This window comes from Lithobates pipiens, unplaced genomic scaffold, assembly GCF_037356315.1.
Source record: "Lithobates pipiens isolate NorthernLeopardFrog02 unplaced genomic scaffold, aLitPip1_a1.2 Scaffold_28, whole genome shotgun sequence".
In the NCBI taxonomy this organism is placed as follows: domain Eukaryota; kingdom Metazoa; phylum Chordata; class Amphibia; order Anura; family Ranidae; genus Lithobates; species Lithobates pipiens.
Window position 1 is genome coordinate 37,394,892 of NW_027507789.1, and position 17,222 is coordinate 37,412,113.

Here is a 17,222-nt window from a genome sequence, read left to right on the forward strand (position 1 = left end):
CAGCAATGAAGTCAGCGGACACATTAATAACCCCCAGCACAGATGTCATTGAATACAATAGTAACCCCCAGCACAGGTGTCGGTGCACGCATCAGTAACTCCCAGCATTCGTGTCAGTATTATTAACCTCCTCCAACAACCAATGTGGGGGATGGGGTTAACATTAACTGCAATGACTACAGATGCATAAAGAGGGGTTGTTAGGTTAAAATTTTTGGAGGGGGGGTTAACATTCAACATTCACTACCACTGACCACCAATGGGGGGGGGGCAGTGGCAGTGAATGTTAACCCCCCCATCCCCCACATGCATTGGTGATCAGTGGCAATGAATGTAACCCTCCATCCCCCCTTACCGGAAAAAGCAGAAAAGAGGAGGCTTCACTGTTCACTGTTGTTTCTGTAGTCCGGCACCAAATGGAAACATGCTGGATGATGTTATAGAAAAACAAAACAAAAAAGGAAGGCGCACTGACCTAGTGCATTACCATAAATAGAGCTTTATTAAAAACAGAACAAATAGCAAAATGGCTACTCACAAACAAGTATTGATAAAAGGCAAAATCAATACAATTGGATCCATCGCATCGAACATCGACACATCCAGCTCTGATGTCAGATGAATTGACAAATACCTGAACGAAAACGACCGACGCGTTTCAGGGGTGAACCCCTTTCTTCAGAGCCAAAATAAGCAATCGACAGTGTGCCTTCCTTTTTTTTTTTGTTTTTCTCTAGTATTTGAATACCCAATGTTCTAAGGAGGGCTGCAAGACCTTTTTGACACTACCATCTTAAACTGTCGGTATCACACTTCGAAGACCGAGACACCAGAGCGCAGGAGAAGTTGTCTTTTTCTTGGATGATGTTATAGAACAGAGATATGCAATTAGCGGACCTCCAGCTGTTGCAGAACTACAATTCACATGAGGCATAGCAAGACTCTTAGAGCCACAAGCATGACAGCCAGAAGCAGAGGCTTGATGGGACTTGTAGTATAGCAACAGCTGGAGGTCCGCTAATTGCATATCCATGTTATAGAACATTGTAGTCCAGCAGCTAGCGGGAGGATAGAGCAGAATCCTTCCTGCAGAAGCCGTCGCAGCCCTGCACTGTGCCGGCAGCATCACTCCTGTCATTCAGGTTGCTGGAGCGCTCATTGACTGTCAGTGCCCCCTCTCCACATAGCGTCTCTGCGCCCAGGGCGGGTGTCCCTTCTGCCCACCCCTTGTCCGAGCCCTAGTTGTATGTCTCTCCTCTGCACCATTCAGCTTTATACGTTTTCTTCTTCTTCTTTTTTTTTTTTTACAGAACAGATGCTTTTTTGAGGACCACAGAAGCCCATTCCCTTATTAGAAGCACACCAGCTGCTGCTTGCAAAAAACGGAATATGAAATATTCATGTGAACTAATTCATATTTACTTGAAAATAAGCAAAAAGCAAAAACTGTGTTTTTATGATCTGGTATTACTAATGTATTTGCCCTGATCAGTATACTGATTGTTAACGCGAAACCAGCTTGATGAAGAAAATACACAGAGATTTAAGCATGTCTGAACTAAAACAACCCCCTCCTTCCCCACCCCACCTCTTTTGTAAATGTAGCAATACCGCTTCTATCCACCACTGCCATCACTGCTTGTTTCCTGCAGTGATGCCTACATAAAAAAGCAACTGTGAGTGGTATCATTTCAGGTCAGGAGGGCTAGGTAGGCAAGTAGGGTTGTCACCTGTCCGGGGTTCACCCGGACAGTCCGGGTTTGGAATTCTGTGTCCAGGTTTCAGGCGGACTGAAACCCAGACACATTATTCAGACCGGGCTGTTGCTCTCCAAGTAACCAAGATAGTCACAAACAAATCTGTTGCAACCTTGGAGCTGCGGGCTGCTGTCTTAGTTCAGGTTCGGCATCATCGCGGGGCAGGGTGCTTCTGTCATCAAGAGCAATTTGGCCACACCCATTGTTTTTGCTGACGCACGCTATGCGCACCACATTACTACTCTCCTTGGGGGCACCCAACAGTGTCCCAAGTGTTTGGGTTTGGCTTGAAGAAAAGGTGGCAACCCTATAGGCAATGTAGCTAAGTAAGTACGCTTATTATTTAAGTAATTGTATTAATATTACTTAAAGGTACACACACACAGTATACAATCACACAGTATACACATACATGTACACACAGTATACACAGACATGTTTCTATTGGCTGAGAAGGTACTGGAGAGGTGGGGCAGCTATAATCTTGGGATTTTTAGACCAAAGGATGTCGGTAAGAGACATTTCAGAGACAGATGTAAAAAAACAGATTTTTACATACTGTCCCTGGTTTTACTGAGGCTGACAACCCTGATGGGGCCCCCTAATGGCTCGGACCCTCTGGCAGTGCCCGAGTGGCCCAATGGTCAGTCCGCCCCTGTCTATAATCAAAATCTAGCTAACTCTATTAGTATCTATGGTCATGATCTAACTATCTATATTGATTTCTGCAATGTATTTCATTTATTTCTCGCCTTCTCCTATTAATCTGAACAACATTGAAGTTTGTAAACGAAGATCCCCACACATTTACTTCCATGAATTCTGTGACACTTATTCACTATGCCCTGTGAGTAGCACTGCTGTGTCATTTCCCAGAGCCTGCCTTCTGATCTACAGAGGTGCTGAGAGGAGGAGTTTCAGGAGGCGGAGTCAGTACAGGAATACCTGCTAGTAGGCAGCAAGATACCATGGGATATGTAGTCCTTAGAGTTGAATGTAAACATCAGAGATGAAACTGCAAAGCATGCAGGGAATCCAGGAAAGAGATGGCCAACAGACAGGCAGCATTCACAACATGAAAGGAAATTTCTCAAGTAAGCTTGTATAGGATTGTCAATAAATAACTATTGCTTGTATTGCTCTTACATTGCTGATGTAAAAAAAAAAAAAAAAGAAGAAAGTAACAAAAAGGGACTAAGGAATGGGGCGCCACTAAGTGCAGTAATAAAAACAGAGTTTAATTAGCCAGCTAAATATGCACTCACATAAATCCACAAGAAGGAAGGCCTGTAATATAACAGCAACAGTATCTATGTATGGATCATCCTCTTCATAGTCCAGGATGTCAGCAGCGGTAGGTAAATTGGCCTTAGTATTAATGTGCGTTAGGGATATTCAGGGCCGCTGATAGGACAGTACAACCAGCCCTGTTGTACCGGGCCCGGCCAGCAGGGGGGGCCCGAGCAGCTTTTAACTTCTAGCTTAAAAAAAAAAAAAAAAAAAAAAAAACGAAATAACTATATTAACCTGCACCCACTTGATTACTAACATATATAAGGAATATATATTCATTTCCTGGGCCCCATCAGGTTACCAGAGGGGCCCAGGAGGTGAAAGCAGAAGAGGGACTTTTTTTCTATTTTCGGGTGCAGGGATACAATGCTGTGCCGCATGCTGTTCTCAGTATACCTGCACAAACTAAAGTTCTTCCTGCTCACTGTATGCCTCTCCGGCGGATGGATATTACTGTTATACGGCTCCCTTCATCCAGTAAGTGCTGCAGCTTGAGGGACTTATCACTGGGACGGCTGAGACAGACAGAGCAGCAGGAGTAATCTGGACAATGGCAGTGGTGCACAGGCAAGCAGTCCCCTGCACAGACACACACACTGACAGGTCACACTATTGTAGCATGTGCAGTCCCTAGACTCTGTGTGCTCATGGTTATTATCATTATGATGATCAGGGCACAGTAGGTGCTGTATGGCTCTGTCAGTGTAACATGACTGTGTGGTGCTGACTTTCCTGATATATGACTGTACTGTGTGTTACAGACTATAACTCAGCACAGCCATAACAAAGTCAGCATCACACAGTCATGTTACACTGACAGAGCCACACAGCACCTGCTGTGCTCTGATCATCATAATGATAATGACCATGAGCACATAGTGAGATGCTACTTTTACACATGTGATGGGGAAGGGACAGTAAAAATACATAGCCAAGCTGCATTTTTACCACCCCCAAACCACTCTCCTTTCATAACCTTTCACCCAAGCTTTGCAATTAGGTCCTTTTTCATGCAGACCTGATTGAAAGCTCCGTATGAAGACACAAACTGAATGGGCACAGATGTCAAAACACTGACATCTCTCCCATTCAGATGCAGTTATGATTGGTGGGGCGCTGTAAATGTTAAATGTTCCAGCTCCTGCCTCCTGCCCTGACAGCGTGGAGGCAGGGGTGGGGTTATGGGCGGAGCCAGGATGGGTTGTGGGCGGGGTCAATGGGGCCCCGTCAGGTAGGCTGTATGGGGCCCCATGATTTCTAACAGCGGCCCTGGGGATATTAGATTGTAAGCTCCTTGAGGGCATGGACAGATGTGAATGTACAATATATATGTAAAACACTGTGTAAATTGTCGGTGGTATATTAATACCCATAATAAATAAAATCAGGTACTTCTTGCTTAAAAAAAGACATCATTTTAGTTATGTATTATTGATTACTGAGCTGCATTATTTTTTGTCTTTTATATATGCCTAGAGCTTTGCTTTAAAGTGTTATATATTTATAAAGCATGAGACATTCAAAAATCACTGCATGCGAATCCTTCTGGTGCATGCATTTTAAATTAAAGTGATTGATTCACCTGCAGTGAATGTTTGGTGAAAATGACAGTCACTGTTCTTTAAATATACCCATAAAATGTATGTATAGTCAAAAAATATATTTTTTTAAGTTTTGTACAGAATATACAATACACTTAAAACCCCTGTCAGTAAATTTTTTGCTGTATCCTTCCTCTTGGGGAGATTTTATTTCTTGCCTCAAAGATGCAACAGGCAGCGAGAAGAAAAAAAGTGAGGAAAACTTCCTCTTAGTTGTCACCAGAGGTAAGGTGTCCCTACCTCCTGGTCTGGTCGCAACTTTAAAATCTGGAATTCACTCACTTTCTATCCCAGTGATAATGATAACTAGGAGAAATAGAAAAGGCGAATCTTCCCAATTGGGACACAGACAACAATAAAAACTTGATGAAGGGGTCTAACTAGTGGCAGCTGGTGCTCAATATTTTGGAGAGGGTCGCAAAGGATGCCCCGCCCCCGTGGGAGACGAACAGGAAGGTGGTGATTCCCCCCCCTGTGGGAGACAGACGAAAAAGGTGGCGATTACCCGCCCAGGGGAGATGGATGGGAAAGCAGCGATCAGAGGCTTCTTTACCTTGGGAGGCAAATGGTAGGGCTGCTAATCCTCACTCCGGGGCCGTTGCTTCTCCTCCAGGCTGAACAGGAAGTGGGTCCTGAGATCCGATTGGCTGGGAGTCCTAAGACTCCCTGGCCAACCGGGTTTATGACCCGCCTCCTGATTGGAGGAGAATCAGGAAGACAATAGCGCCCCAAGCTCACCCTTTTTTTTTTAATACAAACGCTTTTATTGAGGTATCAAAAGCATAACAAAGTAATTTCGCATACAGAAATTATCAGGTATAAAACTATGAAGAACATGGACATAGTTCTATATATTCATACATTAAAGGTTTCACGGTGTTCTAAATTTCCAACAAAAAAAAATTTAGGTTGAATCCTGTCTTTTTAGTCAAAGAATATATAGTAGTTCAATTCACATATTCAGAAAGGGTAATTGTATCTAGAACGCTTGTATCTCTGACTTTTGGAACTTATGTTGAAACCGTAAGTGCTTAATAGGTATCATCTATGTAACTTGTTGAGCTCGTTCTCCACTATAACAAGAATGAGAATGAAAAGAATGAGGAGTAGAAGTGAAAAAGAGAGAATAAAAAAAAAAGGAAGGAAAATCTTAGATATACCATGTACCATAACGGGCTAAGAACCTGTGCAATTGGGAAGATTGCTGAAGGGACCATATGGTTCCCAGTGATTCCATTTGCTGTCAAATATATGCATAGTACCCATAATAGTATGATGCACTCGTTCCATTAATCTAATTGTTTCCATTCTCTGCAATATCTGTGGCCACGGCACTGTAGGAGTCCGCCAATTCAGTGCTATAGCCCATAGGACCGCACAAAATAGTGTATGGGCTAATTTTTGGGATGGCGCGGTGACCTCAGGAATTGGTGCAAAGAGAAGGCATATTAGTAACGTCAATGTGAAAATTTAACCTGTTATTTGGGCTACCTTTAGAGGCGGCCTTCTGCGGCCTTCTGCCATAATGGTTGGAGGGCTGGGAAGCTCCAAAAGGTATGGAGAAATGAGGCTGTGACTTGGCAACCCCTAAAGCAGTTGTCTAGAACTGTCGGTCCTTCCTGGGGGTCAGGTACCATCTGGTGTGCAATTTCACTACTGTTTCTTTAATACTCAGCCAGTGCTTCATCTCCCAATGGTCAACTCTAACAGTCAGTGTGTCAAGGAGAACAGTTCATCGAAAGCCCCCTATTAAACAAGGGGGGGGGGGGAACAATGGTACGAGAAGCTGCTGTGAGTAGGGGGGCTAAACAGGTGGGCAAGAAGAGACTTAGCTAGAGTGTCCGACTTGTTAAAGCCATATTAGGTGCATATTGCCGCTTTTCAACTGTGGGGAACAAATGCATGTTGGTGGAGGAACTCCATCTGCTGTCCAGGATCAAGCCTCCCTATCCTTGGATCTTTGCCGATTTCTCCTATTCCTCTGTGATGATGGAGTGGACCAGATCGGGGTTAGGCGGGGAGTAGCAGGAAGTCTCGGGGTGTTGAGTGGTTCCAATAGGCTTAACTTGATGAGCAAGTCCTTGCCCTCAGATAGGTTGAGTACCGTGTATGTAGTATCATTATGCGGTACCGAAAGCTTGAAGGGGAAGCCCCATCTATACTTAATCCTGGCAGATTGCAGGACCGTTGTGACTTCTTTCATCTGTCGTCACTTGTCCGGGTATGCTGGGGAAATATCTAGGTAGATTTGTATTGTGGTCCCCTCATACCTGATTATGGGGGTGTTGCTAGAGGCCCGTAGTATCTCCTTGACTAAAAAGTCTTTAAGACACATTGCAATGTCTCTGGGAGGTTTCTCCGGTGGAGGTTTCAGCCGGAGGGTCCTGTGGATTCTGTCGCATGTAAAGGCTGCATCCGCATGTTCAGGGAGCAGAGAGTGAAATATGGTCTCCACTGCTGCTTGCAGATCTACCACCGTCTCAGGGACCCCCCTCAGTCTGATATTATTTCTTCTTTTACGGTTATCTAAGTCCTCGAGGTGGGTTTGCAGTTTGAGGACAGTATCTGAGAGTGCCTCATAATCTTTGCGTAGATCCTCATAGGCTAGATGAAGCTCATCATGCTTCATTTCTAGCATGTTTGTGTGGCCTCCCAGAGCAGCTATCTCCTGTGTCAGAGTTCTGGTAGATTTGTGCAGCTCTGCTTGGAACTTTTGGGCTAATTTGTCATACATTGTGGAGAGGCTATCCTCCAGATCGGCTTTAGTGAAATGAGGAGTGTACTCACTGTGGTCCGGGGTCGTAGACTGTGAGGCTGCTGGAGCAGGAGAGACCTTGTGTGCCTGCGTCGGCTGGGCGCCATCTTTGGTCATCGCTGCTTGTTCCCGTACTTGGAGCAGGTAATTTTTTAGGGACCACTGGGCGGTCTTCTTGTTTCTGTTCCTGGAGTTCAGCATGCACTGGCTGATCCCCCAGGGGTACTGCAGAACAAAGTGCTTGAATTCGGTGCTCTTTGGCCCTGGGGAACAGGTTTAAGTCTCTGCTTCCCTCGGAGCTCCTGTGACTAGCAAAAGTCCAGTTTCACACTATGCATGTGCCCCCAAGCTCACCCTTTTTTGAAGCCAACTAAAGCCTCAGGCTCTAATCATGTGCTTAAAAAAATTAAAAAATCGAAATCCATTAATTCATGTGTCAGGCGCCCTTCATGTATATTAGGGGCCGTGCGCATGGATTAGGGGGCAGCCACTGGGAACTTTGGTTATACGTACACTTTAATGCTTTCAAAATATCAGTGTTTCAGAAATGTTTAGGTTCTCTTATCAAGACAAGATGGTTATAGTCTTCTGTGATAAAGGGACCCTGTCATATTTTTTTAAAGTTTTTATACTGGATTAATCCAATTTTTTATTTTTTATTTTTTTACAAAGAAGGTATGCTGCTGAAATTTACTATGTCTGTTGTTTCAATGCTGTCCTCCACTTGGCTGCCACTGCACCTTGTTTTAGGAGGCCCTAGCTGTACAGCGGAGGCATGGGTTTAGAGGGTAGGCTTTTGTACCACAAGTCAACTTTAAGATGGGGCAAACTAGACCAACATGGGTAAAGCAAAAGGCAAAGCTCATGAACGGAAAATATTTCTCTTTCACAGTGAATAACCATGCTACCTTAATAAAATAAATTTAAATGTTTACTGCAATTCATCTAAAACCTAATTAATGTATGAGACTAGTTCCTGACAAATATACTCTGTATTATTCATGCAGACATGATTCTAATAGACATGAAAAATGACAAAATCGATGACTATTAAAAATTAAACCTGACCTGAATCTGTAAATATCCTTTACACATACCTAAAGTGTTTCGGTGCATATGTGCTTTTAGCCCTGGTGCATGAAGCTCTGGCAATTAGGTGCAGAGTAATGGTACAGGTGCACCACCCAGCCCCTCTTCTAGAAACCTGTCAAACTCTATGAGAGATTGCCAGCTGTTGGGCTGGATAGGGTTGGACAGTACACTGAATCGAAACAGGTGTAACAGCACTACCACCTTCTTAATCCACAGCTCCAACTTGGTGTTCAGATTGTGAGGGTTTCGATGCCTCTACAGTGCATAATCCTCAAGAGGAATAGTTGACACTCAGGATAAATTTAAAAAGTGGTCTTTATTGAATTATAGCGGTAAAAACAGCCATGACTAAGGCCTGATGGGCAAAACGCATTGGCCATTTTTACTGCTGTAATTCAATAAAAGTAAAACAACTTTTGGAATTTATTCTGGGTGCTGACTATTCCTCTTGTGGACCGAGTGCTACTAACATTTAGGGCATGCACCCAATGATGAACTCCCGGAAGCAGCATTCTGACATTAGTTCCTGCCCTAAACTTACATACTGCTAGGCGCACTGTCCAACCCTATCCATCCTCAGCAACTGCTAGCCTTTTATAAAGTTTGAAAGGCTCCCGGAAGTGTTGATAGATGATGCACCTGTACTTTCTACCTGCACCCAAATGCTGGAGCCCCATGCGGACTCAATGCCCAGTGTGCAAGGGGCCTAAATCGAACAGTGCTATGTATGATGTCTATGTATCTGCAGGCCTGGCCAGATACCAAAAAAAGTATGTAAGTGGTGAAAACATTTTTACTAACTGCTATGTAGTCTGAGGTTGACCACACATTTTACAATTGGATGGCATAATGCCAACCTGCAGCTTGTAAATGGAGTACATTACTTTCTCATATTAAAATAGTCATGGGCTCAAGAGAGAGACCTGTAATAAAGTTCACACACAAAAAAATTAAATAAGACATCACCTTGAATATGCAGTCCTATTCTGGCCACTAGCATGAAAAATGGATGCTGTGGATCTGGAAAGTGTGCAGAGAAGTAAATGTATAAGGGAAATGGAAGAAATTAGCTCAGAGAAAAGATTAAGTTAACCACTTAAAGAGGAGGGCCAGCTGAAGAAAATATTTTTAAAAGTCAGCAGCTACAACCACTGCAGCTGCGGACTTTTAGGGCCGGTTCACACTGCAGGCGAGGCGAGGCGACTCCGACTTGCCTCGCCGCGACCTGCCGCGACCTGAGCGGCAACTTGCAGATGACTTCTGTATAGAAGTCAATGCAAGTCGCCCCGAGGTCGCCCAAAAGTAGTACAGGAACCTTTTTTCTGAGTCGGAGCGACTCGAGTCGCTCCTCTTAGAACGGTTCCATTGTACAGAACGGGGGCGACTTGCGAGAGCGAGGCGAGGCGAGTCGTGTCGCCTCGCAATCGCCCGCTGTGTGAACCGGCTCTTAATAAGCACGCTTACCTATCCAGGGTGCCCGCGATGTCGGCCACCCGAGGCCGACCCATCCCTCGGCTCTCGGGTCCCGGCGCCGCCATTCGTACTAAGGGAAACAGGCAGTGGTTCACTGCCCATTTCCTACTGCGCATGCGTGAGTTGCTCAGCGCTTTGTGAATGGGAGCGCGCTGTGTTCTGGGACACACACAGTTCTCAGAACACAGCGCGCTCCATTCCCCAGAAGACAACGCGAGGAGGAGAAGACTGAAGATCACCGCGGAATAGGAAGAGGCAGATTAGGACGATCTGCCTAGCAACAGGCATTTCTGGTAAGTTAAAAAAAATGTTTTTTTCAAATGTTTTTTAATGTATTTAAAGGATTGTTTTTATGTTTTTTTTTTTTTTGGGGGTGGCCCTCCACTTTAAATACCAGACACTTTTACCCCCTTCCTGCCCAGGCCAATTTTCAGCTTTCAGGGCTGTCACAGTTTGACAATTGCGCAGCCATGCAACACCATACCCATATGAAATTTCTATAATTTTTTCACACACATATAACTTTCTTTTGTTGGTATTTAACCACTTGCCCACTGGGCACTTAACCCCCTTCCTAACCAGACCAATTTTCAGCTTTCAGTGCTCTCACATTTTGAATGACAATTACTCAGTCAGGCAATATTGAACCCATATGAAATTTTTGTCCTTTTTTCACACAAATAGAGCTTTCTTTCGGTGGTATTTGATCACCACTGGGTTTTTTATTTTTTGCGCTATAAATGAAAAAAGACCGAACATTTTGTAAAAAAAAAATATTTTTTTAGTTTCTGTAATTTTCTAGTAATTTTTCTTCATAAGTTTTGGCCAAAATTTATACTGCTACATTTCTTTGGTAAAAATAACCCAAATCAGTGTATATTATTTGGTCTTTGAAAGTTATAGAGTCTACAAGCTATGGTGCCAATCTCTGAAAATTGATCACACCTGACGTACTAAATCTAATTTCTTGAGACTATAACAAGCCAGGACAGTACAAATACCCCCCAAATGACCCCTTTTTTGGAAAGTAGACAATCCAATGTATTTAGTAGGAGGCATTGTGATTTTTTTCCCACAATTCTTTTCAAAATGAAGATTTTTTTTCTTTTTTTCCACAGAATTGTCAAATTAATAGGTTATTCCTCTCATGCAGCATATGCATACCACAAGTTACACTCCAAAAGACAATCTACTGCTTCTCCCGGGTATGGCAATACGACATGTGTGAGACTTTTATACAGTGTGGCCACATACAGAGGCCCAACATGCAGGGAGCACCATTAGGCGTTTTAGGGACATAAATTACTCATTACATTTTTAGACTACCTCTTACACTTTTGAAGTCCCTCGAGCAGCAGGACAATGGAAACGTCCACAAAATGACCCCATTTGGAAAATAAACACCCCAGCGTATATTCTGTGAGGCATAATGAGTCTTTTGAACAACGTTGAAAGAAAATGAAAACGCATTTTTTTTAAACAGAAAGTTGTACATTTATAAGATATTTCCAACATATAGCATGTACATAGCAAAATTACACCCCAAAACACATTCTGCTACTCCTGAGTATGGCTAAACCACATGTGTGAGACTTTTCCACAGCCTGGCCACATAGAAAATCTCAACATGCAGGGAGCACCATCAGGTACATACATTTCAAATCTAATTTGACTACCTTTTACACTTTTGTGAGACACTGATGGGCACTGTAGCGGCAAGGATGCGGCATGGATGAGAACTGATGTGGAATGGATGTGGCACAGATGAGTACTGATGTGGCACACATGGGAACTGATGTGGCATGGATAAGCACTGATGAGTACCGCTGTGGCACGGGTGAGCATTGCTCCGACAAGGATGAGCACTCCGACAAGGATGAGCATGGATGAGCATGAATGAGCCATGGATGGAGCATGGAAGAGCACGGGTGGAGCATGGATGGAGCACGGATGAGACAGAGATGTATGGAGCATGGTTGAGCATGAATTGAGCATGGATGAGCAAGGATGGAGCACTGATGAGCCAGGGATGAATGGAGCATGGATGAGTCAGGGATGGATGGAGCATGGATGAGCCATGGATGGAAGGAGCATAGATGAGTCAAGGATGGATGGAGCATGGATGAGCACGGATGAAACATGGATAAGCCAGGGATGGTTAGAGTATGGAGGAGTAGGGATGGAGCAATGATGAGTATGGGTGAAGCATGGATGATCCAGGGATGGATGGAGCATGGATGAGTGTGGATGAGCACAGATGGAGCATGGATAATCCAGGGATGGATGGAGCATGGTTAAGCATGGATAAAGCATGGATGAGCAAGGATGGAGCACAGATGAGACAGGGATGGATGAAGCATGGATGAGCCAGGGATGGAAGGAGCATAGATGAGTCAGGGATGGATGGAGCATGGATGAACACAGATGGAGCATGGATAAGCCAGGGATGGATGGAGCATGGATGAGTATGGATGAGCATGGATGGAGCATGGATAAGCCAGGGATGGATGGAGCATGGATGAGCCAGGGACGGGTGCAGTATGGATATGCATGGATGGAGCATGGATAAGCCAGGGATGGATGGAGCATGCGTGAGCTAGGAATGCATGGAGCATGGATGAGCCAGGGATGGATGGAGCATGGATGAATCAGGGATGGATGGAGTATGGATGGGCACGGCTGGAGCATGGATGAGCCAGGGATGGATGGATGTTACATGGATGAGCCAGGGATGAATGGATGTTACATGGATGGGCTCATATGGAGCATGGATGAGCCAGGGATGGTTGGATGGATGTTACATGGATGGGCACATGTGTTGTATGCAGCGCCGCTGCATCCGGCTCCCCCCTCTCCTCGCACACTGTACCGATCACTGCGAGGAGAGGGAAGAAGCTGCATCGGTTGTTAAGAAGTGATCGCTCCATCAATGGACGGAGCAATCACGTGGTAAAGGGCCAGGGGGGCGCGCAGTAGCGCAATTCTGGGAGGACGTCCATGGACGTCCCAGAATATGCGTGCCCCGCTGTCTGTCTTTTGGCTATAGCCCGGTCGGCCATGTGGTTAATCACTGGGTTTTTTGATAAATAAACAAAAAAAGATCGAAAATTTTGAAAATGCACTTTTGTTATTTCTGTTATAAAATTTAGCAAATAAATAATCTTTTGTTTTCAATATAGAGACTTGAAATAAAGTTCACACACAAAAGCATTAGTAAGAAAATGGATGCAGTGGACTTGGAAAGAGTGCAGAGAAGTAAATTCATAAGGTAAATGTAAGACCTTAGCTCAGAGAAAAGATTAAGTTAGCCACTTCAATATTGGGCACTTTTACCCCCTTCCTGCCCAGGACAATTTTCAACTTTCAGCACCGTCACACTTTAAAGTGGAGGGCCACCCTGAAAAAAAAAAAAAAAAAAATTACAAAAAAATCAAAAAAAAAAAAATGAAAATTTAAATTTTTTTTTTACTTACCAGAAATACCTGTTGCTAGGCACATAATCCTAATCTTCCTCTTCCTCCTCCGCGGAGATCTTCTTTCTTCTCTCCTCATCGCGTTGTCTTCTGGGTAATGGGTCGCGCTGTGTTCTGGGAACTGTGTGTCCCAGAACACAGCGCGTCCCATTCACAAAGCGCTGCGCGACTCGCGCATGCGCAGTAGGAAACGGGCAGTGAAGCCGTAAGGCTCCACTGCCTGTTTCCCTTAGAAGGAATGGCGGCGCCGGGACCCGAGAGCCGAGGGACGGGTCGGCCTCGGGCGGCCGACATCGCGGGCGCCCTGGACAGGCAAGTGTGCTTATTAAGTCAGCAGCTGCAGTGTTTGCAGCTGCTGACTTTTAATTTTTTTTTTTTTTAAACAGCCCTCCTCTTTAAATGACAATTGCACAGTCATGCAACACTGTACCCATATCAATTTTTTTATTTTTTTTCCCCACACAAATAGAGCTTTCTTTTGGTGGTATTTAATAACCACTGTTTTAAATTTTTTGCTAAATAAACTAAAAAACACAGATAATTTTTAAAAAATATATATTTTTCTTGGTTTCTGTTATAAAATTTTGCAAATAAATAATCTCTCTTTATAAAGTTAGGCCAAAATTTATACTGCTACATTTCTTTTGTGAAAATAACCCAAATCACTGTACATTATTTAGTCTGCAGGAGAGTTATAGAATTAAAAAATATAAAAAAGTTGGCGCTAACTCAACAAAGATATATGAAAAACACCATATAAATACATTTAGTGAATACTGAATACCACACAAAACGATATTGGTAAAACAAAATATAAGAAAATCCTCAGTTGGAGAATCCAAACACCAAAGAAAAAAGTTTGTGTAATGACAGATACTTTTAGTTATCCTTGCTCCACCATCATTCGCGTAGAAGAAATACAAACTCACCAGATAACTAAATATAGGATATTTTGTATGCTCAAATCCTTTGGTAGGTATAATGCATCAGAGAAATGATCTTTCATTTAGACACAATCCCTTGGTGTGTCCTTACGCTCAAATAGCAGTACAGCTCAGTAAAAGAAAAGTGAACCACATAGCGCAAAATGTTTTTAAATAAACAGGTGTCAATGATATTAAAATGTGCACTTACTTACGGAGGATGTGGAGAATCAATATTTTGTCTCTGTGATATGCTGTACATGTTGGTGCTTGCATATTAGCACCTCACAATGTAAATGCATATTTTAATATCATATACTGTATATATTTATATATTTTGTAATTTTTATATTTTTTTTCTTTTTCATTAAATTTTTTCGCAAATTCTTAGTTTTTTTTTGCATACTGTGACCAGAGCAGTAGTGTACTGCTACCACTACTACTCTAGTGGTCTCACTCTGGTGATCAGGATTTTTTTTTTATGGCTTTTGAAAGTAAATTTCATTAATAATTAATATTCATTCAGTGTTTACTATTATGATTAGCTGTGATTGTCCCTGTTTGTACCATGTTATCACTGTCACCAATCACAGAGATCAACACAATAGTACACAATGAATGGCATCAAAGGAAGCCATCCATTGTGTACAATTGTCATGTGATCTGCTGTGACTGGACGATATACATAATCGTTAAATTGCCTTTTATCAAATGGGAATGTTGAAAAACTTTTGTCAATCAGCGGCTGCAGCTCATTGCAGTCACTGATTTGTGTATTCTGACAGCAGAGAGTCCCATGGTCAGAGAACCCCCTCCGGCTGAATAGAAAAAAAGTCAAAAAAAACCCCCCACCTATGGCTAGCTTAAAGCCTCGTACACACGATCGGATTGTTGGCCAACAAAACCATGGACTTTTGTCCGAAGGGCGTTGACCCAAACTTGTCAGCCAATAAATACGATCGTAGTGGCGTACTACGCTGTTTTTCAGGTCTTTAGCGCCACCCTTTGCGCTCCTTTGACTAATTTTGAGTTAGTAGAAGTTTGGTGAGTGTTGATTCACACTTTTCATTTTGCCCTTATTATTTTGCGTTTTTCATTTTGCGCTTTTCAGTTCGTTTCTGAATGGCCGTTTGTCAACCAGCCATGTTGCAGAATCAGAGGAGATAACGTGTTATTTATTATTGGTCTTGGAGTTATTGCTTTAACGTAATTTTTTTGGTTGAATAATGATTTGATTTGTTATATTTTCTATATTTTTGAATGCATAGAATGCACTTTTTTTTAAGTTCTATTGGCAGATAGCATGTCTAATTTTATTTGTTTTCTTTTTTTTAATGCACAATCCAAAAAATTGTGTAGAATAATACTCGGCTTGGGAGAAGGCAGTTACATTTAAAAAAATAAATTGTAAAATTGACAAGAGACACCAACATAGTTTTGATTGTAAAAACGACGGGATATTTGTGTTGTGGCAACTTGCCCAAATTAAAAAAAATTGTCCGATGGAGCATACAAATGGTCAGATTTTCTGCCAACAGCCTGTCATCACACATTTTCCATCAAAAAATCTGATTGTGTGTACGCGGCTTAAGACTTTCCAGACAGGATATTTAAGAACTAAGAACTGCAGGGCGACTCCTTGGATTTTAGGGTGGATTGACATGGATACTATCTAACCCTGGTGAAGATTCTATCACTGTATAGAGATAATGCAGCAGAAGAGTGAGACTTTCCGGACAGGATGATTAAGAGCTGAGAACTGCAGGGTGATCCCCCCCCCCCCCCGACGCACATTTTACGAGTTTACATGGATGCTGCACAACCATGGTCAAAGGTGTATCACTGTTGTTTACAGATAATGCATCAGAAGAGAAAGCCTTTCCTGGCTAGGATGGATAATAGTTGGGAGCTACAGCTGCAGATCAAAGTTCAAGTCCTGAAAAGGTATAAGAAGTCATAGGGCATTTCAGATCATATCATTGATCCATAAGTGAAATTGCAGCTTCTGTGTTATGCAGCCTTTCAGTGAGGCCCTTTGCTGCCCTCTAAGACTTCTATTGTAGACGGTGGCAACACTGTAGCCGTATCTATACATCTAAGTAATTTCCAAGCTGTTCTCTTCTCCAGGACATATGATTACCAATGTCCCCCCACAGTTGTATTTCTCTTGTCTCTTGCCAGATTCTGATTAGCCTCATACTCTGTACATTTTACTGTATCTCGTTAAGTTTGTGGCTTTCTCTTGAGGTCACCTTGCTCCTCTACTGAACATCCAGAAATGTCCTTTACAGGCTCATTTTTAATTATTTCATCAGCCATTTCCATATGATCAAACTGTTTGTCCCTCCAAAGACACTTTTCTCATAAAATTCTCCCTGCTGTGAATACTGAGCAGCCATTGCCAGTCTAGTCTTAAAGTCAAATTGCACTAGGCTGGCTCGAATGAAAATATAAATCATGCACAATGCATTGCTAAAAATATGTTTTATTGCAAGAGATTTATACGATGCAGAGATGCCAAAGTTACCATCTGGCTTCTCGTATTTTTTGAAGACTCCTCTGGCAAAATCTCTTTCCTCGGGTTTTCTTGCCATTGCCATGGAGCCTCACTCCTTTTGATGCAGGCAAATGGTTCCTTACTCTGGAGAACTGGCACCCATACATTGCATGGAGGCATAAGGCTAGTGTTGTCATGCTTTAAAATTCTTTAAACAGCACACTTGTCTTTTTTTTTTTTTTTACAAATATTTAAAGTCAAAACTTTTTTATTTTTTTTAATAGAGAAGGGTTAAAAACCTCTGACTTTTTTGTATGCCATCAGCGCCACTTTGGAGAGATTTAGCTGCACTTTCAGT